General features: G+C 38.0%; 1 protein-coding gene across 1 annotated transcript in view; it reads left to right on the forward strand.

Moving 5' to 3' along the window:
- LOC100741697 (homeobox protein Nkx-6.2-like) overlaps positions 1-11,006 on the forward strand; it is a 51,935-nt gene that overhangs the window by 34,222 nt on the left and 6,707 nt on the right. The window lies entirely within an intron of this gene.

An 11,006-nucleotide genomic window follows, 5' to 3' on the forward strand; every position in this document is an offset into this window, starting at 1 on the left:
TAACCGGAGTGGAGGGGGGATGGGGATAAATAGCGCGCGCTCGAGGGTAGGACCGCGCGGAAGGAACGAGGGCTTAGATGGTGTTTACGCAGTGGTGGTGGTAGTAAAGTGGCGGCGGGCACCCCTGTGTCCCGATAGAAACGACAAGAGAGGACGGGCTGCTGGGTTGGTAGGCTGCAGCAGCACCACCGGGGGAGGGGTGGAGTTGTTTACGGCGGAGTAATCTGCTCGTCGACGGATACCAATATCGATGACGTCAATTAGTACGAGCGAAAGCCTCCTACCCGCTTTTCCTCCACCATGTATCATCATGGTGGTGTATGTATGTACGGCGCGGCATGGCACGGCGTGATAAATCACGGCAGCAGGCGGCGTTCCCTTCATTCACCTCCCACAGCTCGTACCCTCGAAATTGGCCCACATGTACTTGACTCCATAATGCTCGATTCCACGAGCTTGTGCCTTCTCGCTCTCTCCCTCTCTCTTTCTTGTTTCTATATATGCGTGTATATGGTCTCTTGTTCTACCATGTTCGTCGCCTTCGTCGATAAGAGGCTGAGACTTTATTTCGAGAATAGAACGGTCGGCTCGCTGCATTAGTTCCTGGAAAGGTAGTTTTCTAGGGGTTCTTTTGTAGCTTGGCGACATTACGATGGGGAAACTGGTCTTCCGGTTACGCTTCACATCGCGTGTAATTGCTCGGCTAGAGGATATTTCTTTTCGTGCTACTTTCGAATAACGTCGAATAACGTTTCGTCACGGTATGGTCAGGTGATCGTCCGGTGAGTGAGCTCGGTTTATTTGGAAAACGTCGGAGAAGTTGAAAACGCAACACTGTACTTTAACGAATTCTTAATTAGCTGAAGGATAAACGTATTTCTCGTCGATAAAGCTGCTCACAAATTTTAATGCAAAATTTTAATTAGGGTGTTATACAAAAACATATATGTTTCTATTCTTAGTTGCAATAATTATAATATTTAAAAATCTTGATCATTCTTCTTATATATTATACCTACAAAACTAACCGGTATCTACTAACCTCTCCCTCCCACCAAAGAAGAAGGAAAACATCGAAAAGCTGTAAAAAAGAAGAATCGTATCATGTCTGAAAATTGAATCTCCAACATCAACGATTCCTTGGCTACACATCTCGTTGACGAATATCGAATACGAAACACGGATTCTTTTTTGAGACGATCTTTTCACGGTCATAAACGGCTGTGTTCAATTTTCCGCTAACGCCGCGTCAGTCGAAAGAAAAGAAAAAAATAAAAAGAAGAGGAAGAAGAGAGAGAGAGAGAGAAAGAGTTTGGTTAGGATAAAGGGCGAGGCTAAAAATCCATGCTGATCAAAATCGGGCTTCTATGAAGGGGAGACGAGACTAATCCTGTAACGCCCTCGAGTGTTTCCTTGATCAAATTTGATGAATGTATCTGTATCACTGTACACACGTATTAATATTCCCCTACCCCCCATAATTCATTCGAGCTGCAGAGATCAGTGCTCCGCTTAGGAAACAAAGGAGGACACGGGATCGCAGATGTGATCAATAAGATTTTCACTGATCCGACTACTTCTGAACGAACCGGGGATTATTTAATTGACTTTCGGACCTTCTTCCCTTGCTTTGAGCACGGTAGGCGTCCAAGCGAATAGAAGCAAATAGAATACCATGTACAGGTCTTGTTAAATCGAGATTGTTCCGGTGAATGAAGATTAAGAAAAGTTGAACTTTCTGCTACGGTATGTCGAGAATTTACATTTAAATATTAACTTTCTTCCATTACAAATATGTACACATTTACATGTGAAGATTACAGGAAAGAAATATGATAATTCGTATCTTCTGTTTTCTATAAGAAGGTTCCATAATGTATAGCTAAACTGTTCTTTCATTTCGTTTTACGTAATTTAAGGATTAAATATGCGCTCTTCTTAGCTACCCATTCTTGAATATTTCAAGAATATCGACTGTTATGGACTACGGATGTTTCCGCAGTCTTTCCTCTTTACGAACATCTTTAAGAAAATAATTAAGAAACTAACGTCCATATACGATATGGGCGTACGTGTACGTCTACCATACTGGAGAGAACAATAGCAAAAAGCCATTCGAATTTCATTCGTGCTTCTTATACGATTAAAATACCTCTCGCTATATCAAAGTATCCACAACAGTATCTTACTAACGATACTACAAATGTACTATCTATTTAAAGAAATAATTGTACGTGAACGAACATCGCATCATGACTGCCTCGAATATCAAAACTAAAACTTAACATTTCAACACCATGTCACATTTTAATTTTAATGAAGAAAGAAATGCCTAGAGCAAGGAGAAGATCCAGGGCAGCAAAAAGGGGAGAAACCCAGTGAGAGACATCATTCACCGGCATTATCGATATTCATCGACGAAATCAAGACACGGTGCGAGCTTAAACTCGATTTCAGCTCGGTCATTTTTTGGCGAACATCGAGAAAGGAAGAAAAGGGAACGACAAAGAGGAAGGGAGGGGGCCGTAAAGCTCGGCCGTTTCCCAGTTGCCGTCGGTCGCGAAATTTGATTCCGAAATAAAAATAGAATATTGGGGATAACGCGAATCGGTGAAGCCATTTGATCTTCGAGTGAGGCGAAATGGTCGGCCGGGGTGGGTTACGGGGACGGGCGAGGAAACATATCGATATGGGGAAGCGGTACGAGAACGGAATACAGAGGAGCGCATTATCGCCAAAAGCCAACTACCCTCTGCCATTCTCGCGGATCGCATTACTTATTATTTGAAGAAACATTCTGCTCCAAGCACTTTGTAATATTACGAGAAATTACTTTGGACCGATTGATCTCGACAGATTCCGATCCTCGCGAACCTTCGCGATCCTCAAAGTAATTTTGATCCGCTCTTTTAAACGAAGTGAAATTGATTCGTACGATTTGAAGCTCTCACGATGATCATTAGAATGTTATACAGCGCTGATCTTCAACAGTAGGATATATCATGTGCCATGAAAAATTCTGTCATTTCTTTTCCACTTTGGCGTTACGCAAACGCTAAAACTACCTGTAACTGCAGACAGTCGGATCGTGTTTACGACTGATCGTTTTCAATGCATTGAAAAGCCGACGGATATTCATCGTCGACTTGGCTAGGTGTACGAAGAACATACCATGAGTGATTCAATGGTAAGAAGATGGGTTAGAGGCTTTAATGACGGTCGTGAAAATGTGCATGACGATCGAACGAAGCGGCGGACCGTCTGTGGTCAACGACGATTTGCTGCACGCGGTCGAAGAAAAAGAACAGGCGATTTACAATTTCGTCAACTTTCCATTCATTTTCCACGAATTTCACGGTCGTGTCTCCGCGAAATTGTGTCACACCGTCTAGAATTTCGGAAGTTATACTGTCTGGAATTCCGGAAGTTATACCGTTTGGAATTTCGAAAGTTATGGTCACGCTGGCTGCATTCTGGGCGACGTCGTTCTATGAAACGGGGATACAAAAACTAGTATTTCGTTATGACAACTATCATAATAACGATAAAAAGGACGTAAAAGACTAGTTTAAGGTATATACGCTACGATAAATATCAAAGATTTTAGGAATAAATTCAACTTCTCTTCGACAGCTAATGACAACTTCTTTTCTGGATGCGTCTCGTATAATACGAAGAAAATAACGGATTTGTTATTTAGAAAATGAAAGCCGCGAAAAGCGTGCAATTTGCACTAAATATTAGCTAGTGTTCTAATACTTATAACCAACTAGTGTATTTGTGGTTCTATCGTGTTTCCAAAGTACCTTGGATTTTGCTGCCTGAAAGAACCTGAAACAGTTTCACATCTCTCCTGAAGGAGTGAACTGGAAATCCGAAGAACCACAAATTTTATGTCCCAACGATTCTTAATTCTTTGTAATCCTACATCGATTTGAAGACTCAATTTGTTATTTTATTGCTCATTTTTTTATTTTTATTTATTGGAAAGAATTTATTACCAGAAATATCGAGGTGATTTTTCTTGTACTTTATTCCTACTTTCTTCTGAGATTTTGTTTTAGAGTCTTCATACAGAATATTGGAAGATATTTTTGATTTCTGCGCTATTATAATAATCGTATACCATATGAAACAATGATGAGCGAATGATGATGAGAATATACCACGTTGAAAAGTTGAAAGCAAAGTTGTCATGCAATTAACTACGCCATAACAAGAAGCAGATGAAAGAAAGGACTCACCGACAGTTGTCTTCGTTACTGGTAGTCGATCTTCAACCGAAGGTGATGATCAAGCTGCAAATGGTTAAGCATTTTTTAGGAAATTTCAAGCAACATTTTTACACATAATACATATAATTAAGTGTATGTACAACGTCCAAAGCAAATGTTACTCACTATAATTCAACTTTCTATCTGCATAGTGGGACGTTTTTCACCGATAATTATAAGTAATTTTTTCCATTCATCCCGTTTCTTTGTTCAAATTGTACTCTGCTTAAAAAAGTCAAGTTAAATATGCAGCGGTAGAAACGTATTCCAGAAACTTGGAAGAATATTTAATAATTTTTAGGATTCTTCTAAAACGCAGAAACCTAACGGAAACTGCGTGGACTCAAAACGACCCAGTATGCAGACGACGTGAGTAAAAATAACGTTACAGACCTAAGGTCGATGTTTAATAGACGATACAAATTTGCGATTTAAGTTTCGTTTCATCAGCTTCGTTCGTAAAAAATATCAAATTGCGCATAAAAATTCGCAATCTGGCGATAATCGATCCACGATTCATCTCTTAGCAGGTTCATGACTTGGTTTTGCCGCGAATGCACGAACGGCCTTAAAAATTTATCGACGTGTCAATGAGACGGTACCATTTGAATGATAAGCGGGCTCAATGAGGTGGAAATTGTCTGGAGTGAATGTCACACGCGACTTTCCACGCATCATTAAGCATCCACCCTGACTGAATTTCGTTTTTCCATCCTTAACGCTAGCTTCCACCGGTAAAAGCCGCGAATTTCACTCGGCGCCCTTTCGAGACCATTTTGTTCCGAGCGTACAGGGTGTTTTAACCCTACTACGGTCTTTTGAAATTTTGTTTCAACCTTGCTCTTCGAAAGTTTCAACGAATTTCGACGGAGTTCCAAAGAAATTTGCAATGTTTGAAAGAGAAAAGCTCGAATATAAAACTGAAATAAATGCCAAGTATTCGCAACGATTTTCTCGTATCATCTTCTAATTTGCGATATTCTTTAACGATAGAGAACAACGTGCGAATTGAAAATGACACGCAGGGAACGTAGCAGTTTACTATTTTTAATTTGTCACTCATTACGAGTAAAAGGTTTCAAATTAAACACGTAATAAATAAAAAGATTTCTCGCCTAAATCATTATTCTAGACATGAAAGTGTTATTATCGATTTTTATTATTTACCATCTTCTATGAACGACAATCTCATTTTACTTTCAAATAAAAAGAAAAAGATACCATTGATCGACGCAATTAATAAGGCAAATAGATAAATTAAAAAAGATCAACGACCGAAGTACTGTCATTGCTGTTATCGAACATCGTTATTAACAAACTAAATACGAGATCCTGTTGATACGCTATTTAGCAACAAATAAAAAATGAAATTGGATATTTGGGAGGATAACGAGGGTGATTTTGCGGACGTTATAGATCGGCAACGTATGATCGGCGTTTAGCCAGCCGTGGTCGACCGCATTCGATATATAAACACTCTCATTTGGTAATATATCTCATTAAGGCCTCATTGATCCACCGTGACGATAAATTTATCCGGCAGTTTAGAATGATATGCGAACCAATCTCTCGGTGTGGCGCACGCCGATAAAAAGCCGCGCTGTAGTTGGTTTATTACGCTGGATTCGATTGCGACCGGATCAATTTATAGAAAAGTGAATCGAATGAAGAGCCGAGTCTCCATTGTTCCGCGATAATTGTTCATCGAGCGGAAAATCAGTTGAAAATTTTTATTCCTCCGTGAGAAATTTAAGGGCGCGAGAATGCACAAAGTGTGTATAATATGCGTGTATATAATAATAAGAAATCCGAAATTTAATGTGATACTCTTTACATTATCAGTTATATCTAGTACGTAATACGATTGTGTACCTAAGTTCCACTGTTTCAATTGCATCTACAAAAATATGAATTTGCATTGATAATTGAATTTACGTAAAAATATAAATATCCGCAGTCTAAAAGTAGTAAGGTCTAAGAACAGTCCATGTAGTATCATTTGATTGCGTATATTTTTTAACGCTATAAGTAGATAAGTACATGTACTTTTCAGCCCTGCCTTTTCAGTTCTTTGAGTGATTTTCGAACGAATTAAATTTATCGTTGACAAACTTCTCAAGTTCGAGTAAAATGTAATGGAATTGATGATGTTCGAATTTTATATTAAACATTTTCTTAGGATATCAAAAAGATATTTTTATTATGTTGGAACGAGAGTGAAATTGAGGGATGAACATTTCAAGAATACAAGTTTAGGATTAAAATTATGCTAATTATATGGGAGATAAAAATAAAAGATTTCGACTATAATGAAATGTCGTAGAATAAAAGTTATATGCTTAACATGAACAGCGTCAAAGTGTTATTCAAATTGTGTTGAAATTATAAATCTTTTAATAAATATCATTATCGAAAGATATTACTAATTAATAGATATTATATCAATAAATATTATTATTGGAGAAAAGCTATTATTCGAAGAACGTTTAGGATTATCGACAAATGGAATGGTAAGAGTGGACGCAGCAAAGTGGAATAACAGGAAAGAAGGGAACAAGGAAAAGTCGACGAGGGTGACATGTTGGAACCTCTGACAGGGTGGAAAATTCGAGCCGAAAAGGAAGTCGTGAAACGATCATGATTTTTTGTCATGGGAATGGAATGAATATAGAATATAACACGAATGGGAAAATCATATAGACACACGTTTTCAGCAACTACGTCCCACTAATTGTAATTCGTGGGCCGACCGTGTGTTACACAGCTATTACTCTACATCGCTAAATCGCAATGCATTAAAACATTGTATTAAAAGCAAATCATCGTTTTAAAATGTTTGTTTCCATGCGAATCGAATCAATTATTTCAGAAGTATTAAATTTCGAATTAAGAAATGATCCAGTAGCACGTTGAAACGACAGAATCCTTGCGTGACGATCGAGGAACATAAAAAGAGAGGAACGAAAGACAATGATTCTGTGATGAAAATAAAATAAGACAAAAGATGTGCACTTTTATAACATTCCCGGTCTTGTTATCGGAATTTAATAAATTCGAGTTGTACGTATAATTATACGTATAAATTATACATACATATGTATATATATGGATATATAATTCATATGTACAATTATATGTACACAATCTAATTCGTTTACCATTTCCATCTATATGTATGTATAATTTATATGTATAATTATATATATATATAATTTATATGTACAATTAAGTGTACACAATTTAATTTCCACTTATATGTATGTATAATTGATATGTATCAATTCCACTTAACATCTCCCTTTAAAAATGCACCTATGCTTTAACTATGACAACTACGATGTAAAAAGCAAGCCCAAACGATGCCAAAAGCATCTTGCATGCACACCAAACACAGTCGGCGAAAAATCTCGAGAAAGCCCACTTTGGGTGAAATTGACCCTCCACCATGATCCAGCTTGTTCTACACTCTGGTAATCGGTTAGTAGCCGCGTGTCTATGCAAATTCTCCGGCTTCGAAATCGCGGCTATCAAGATGTGAGTCACGCCTGTAATCTTTCGCATAGTAAATTATCCGCCAATATCAACGAGATCAGATACTGGCCGGTATTATCTGTTACGATTGGAGGATGAGGGGAGGATCCGAGAGGGACAGAGAGACGCCGAGCAGAGGGTGCGACAGAGTCGCGTGGACGACATTGTGGAAAGAGAAAATCAGGAGGAAAGGGAATAACGGGGAAAGAGAGAAAGGGAGAGAAGAAGAGAGAAAGAGATGGACAGTGGAACCCCGACGGTGTAAGGGCTTTGCGCAGTTATAAATGCGGTTTTGTATCTAGCTTTACAGGACAAAGTAATGGGCTTAGATAATCCTGATTTAATAAATCGAACAGTTGCGGAGGGAGCGTTTACAACGCGTGACTAACGCGTTCAAAAACAAGATGAATGACGCGCCACGTCGAAGTGCCGCCGCCTGCTCGCATTTACATTTCGCCACTGTATCTCCGAAGCGGGAGGACAAAAAAAAATTGCCCGGAAAATGCGAATCCAAAATTGCGTGGGATTTGTCGAAATGGCCAGTCGCTGATTCCACTTCTTTTTCTTCTTTTTTTATTTGTTTTTTTTGTTCTTTTTTCGGGGCTGAATCTTAGGGTAAGTAGGGAGAATACGATGGTTTTCTGTTGATGGGGTAAATAAGTTTGGATTAGCTGAGAATATTCTGACAATTTAACCGAAAATATTTCTTATTTAATATACACGTTGAGGGAATATTTTATCCCATACAGCGTAATGATATTAATTTAGAGAAAGATAGTAAAACCTACATATTTCACGGGAATTATGAGAGTAAAACGTTTCGATTTATTGCTAGTGAAAATAGGCTATTTCAAGAATTTGTTGATTCAAATATCCTTGCTTGTTTATGTTATTTTCACATCCTTGATAATACGTTTTACAGTATTCTGTTATCGGTTGATCTTTCTTACGTTAAGGTTTTAGATTTAGGTAAAAGAAATCTTTAGATAAGGCGTGCAATGTTTTAATCCCTTTAAAGATAAATTCCTTGCAAGAAGATATTCTTCTTTTAAATATCGTATATTTTTTTTTAATTTTCTTATTTCCTTCTTGTAAATGGAGATAAAACGATAATCGCTGTAATAACGTAACTGGAGCTTGAACGCGTGATGTGATATTTTGACGAACGTGGCCGTGTTCCACTGGCTGTTCTAACATTAACGTTCAATTTGAGGGCAATGTAAACTGCAGAGAGATTTTAATGGCTTATTATCGGTTACTTGCGTCACGTTTTGGCCCCATTACGGTCTATTAAATTAGAGGTAATTCCTGGTTAAACAGTACGCCGCCATAATGTTAGCCGAAAATCAATTCTTACACCCTGTTGGGACGATTTTCGCTCTGTATAAGAACAATTCATCAGTAACCCAAATTATTTCATAGTCATCGAATCTTTACATACCAAGTCACATAACATTTTTTAAAAATCTACAACCTACACGTACACGTATACTAATGCGGGAGCCGATTGGAGTAAAAACAGAATATTTAAGAATATTTTACCCTATTACTATTATTATTATTATTATTAGTGTTTATTATTAATATTATTGTATTGTCATTATTAATAATAATCTCTTACGATAAATCTATTTTTTATTTTATTTTTCTCATTTTAAGGAAATAAAAAGGATTGTACTAAAATTTTTAATAAATCTTCCTAATATTTTTTCCCCTTATTTCTTAATTCTAATCTAAGATTCTTAATTCTGTTGCATTAGTACTATTACTGTCATTCTATTGCTATTCTACTCTTTGATTCTATAACTCTATCTTGCGAAAGGAATAGAAAATACAAAAAAAAATATCAATTTCAGGTATACGACATAAACAGATACAATTACATAAGAAGTACAATTATGCTGTATAGAGAAGTGAATTTTAGAAAACTAAATGAAACTAAACTAAATTAGAATTCAATAAAATTCACCGCACAAAACCGACATAAAATTTCTAAGATTCGCCTTTCCAACAAAAGTATCGTTCTCTGTTCTCAAACCAAAAATATCTATCCTTCGCGAATACTTGCACAGAAATATCCGTTAATAAAGATATGTATACAGGACGACGATGATAAAATTCAAAAAATCTGTTGCCGAACGATAAACTGGAACCTTCGAAACGGTACAATGATCGAGCAAACGTGAAATGAAAATCGAGTTTCCGGATGGGAGATAGGATTTTCAATCGGAGCAGTTGGCAACGGCCAAAAGTCGGTTTCTTCGCGGGTTCGTAATAAAAATTTATCCTTTGCCATCCCGGTTCCCGCTTATCTTTTTTATTCCGCTCCCTTCGCTTTTATCGGCGGTGATAAAACGTTCGATCGATGGGCCGATCAACATATCGCGATCGGAAATCGCACGGACGAATTATTAAGTAAGGACGTCTAGAAACGTTTCTTATCGCCGAGCGAATTGTTTCATCGTTTCTTATTTGGTTATCATACAGGGTGAGTCGATGAAGATTACCACCGACAATAATTCGTTATGCATTGACTGCATCAAAAAATATATGAAATAAAATTTTCTATATTCGAGACAACTCAACGGATGAATATATTCTGACTAATTGATGCCTAGCATTGATCTATCAGCGTGACCTTGAGCTTTTTAAACAGCGTCACATATCGTTTCCGTCGTAGCCGTAAAAAATACGAATCCAACGACATACGATAGACCTCTCGGTCAACCTTGAAACTCAAAATGAAACGAAAATTTGTAGGAGGCCTTAGAACTCGTGCAGAAATTGCTGGGCGCGAGATGCAGTCATTCTTTGCAAATCTCCGTATACACGCGAACCGAAACTCTGCCATTAGCTAAGCTCCGTAGAGCAAAACTATGACCAAGACGCACCGTGGACGAGCGACTATTGTCCACGCGATATCGCTACGATCGTACACGTCTGTACTCTTTGTTCTTAGCTCGTAAAAACACACAAAGATGTATAATCGTAGCGATATCGCGCGGACGACAGTGTCCGCATCGGACCCGAGTATTATCTGTGCGAACAGTAGCACGCGAATTAAGAACGATCCACCTGTACGAAAAAAGCCTGTTCAGAGGTTGAAGGCGACTCAAGGTGGTCCCTTCGTACATCTATAAAGCTGGAAATACGCGGCAGGAGTCCCGTGTCCCCGCAACAATGTATTTAATTAACGTAACG

This window comes from Bombus impatiens, unplaced genomic scaffold, assembly GCF_000188095.3.
Source record: "Bombus impatiens unplaced genomic scaffold, BIMP_2.2 scf_0217, whole genome shotgun sequence".
Taxonomy (NCBI): Eukaryota; Metazoa; Arthropoda; class Insecta; order Hymenoptera; family Apidae; genus Bombus; species Bombus impatiens.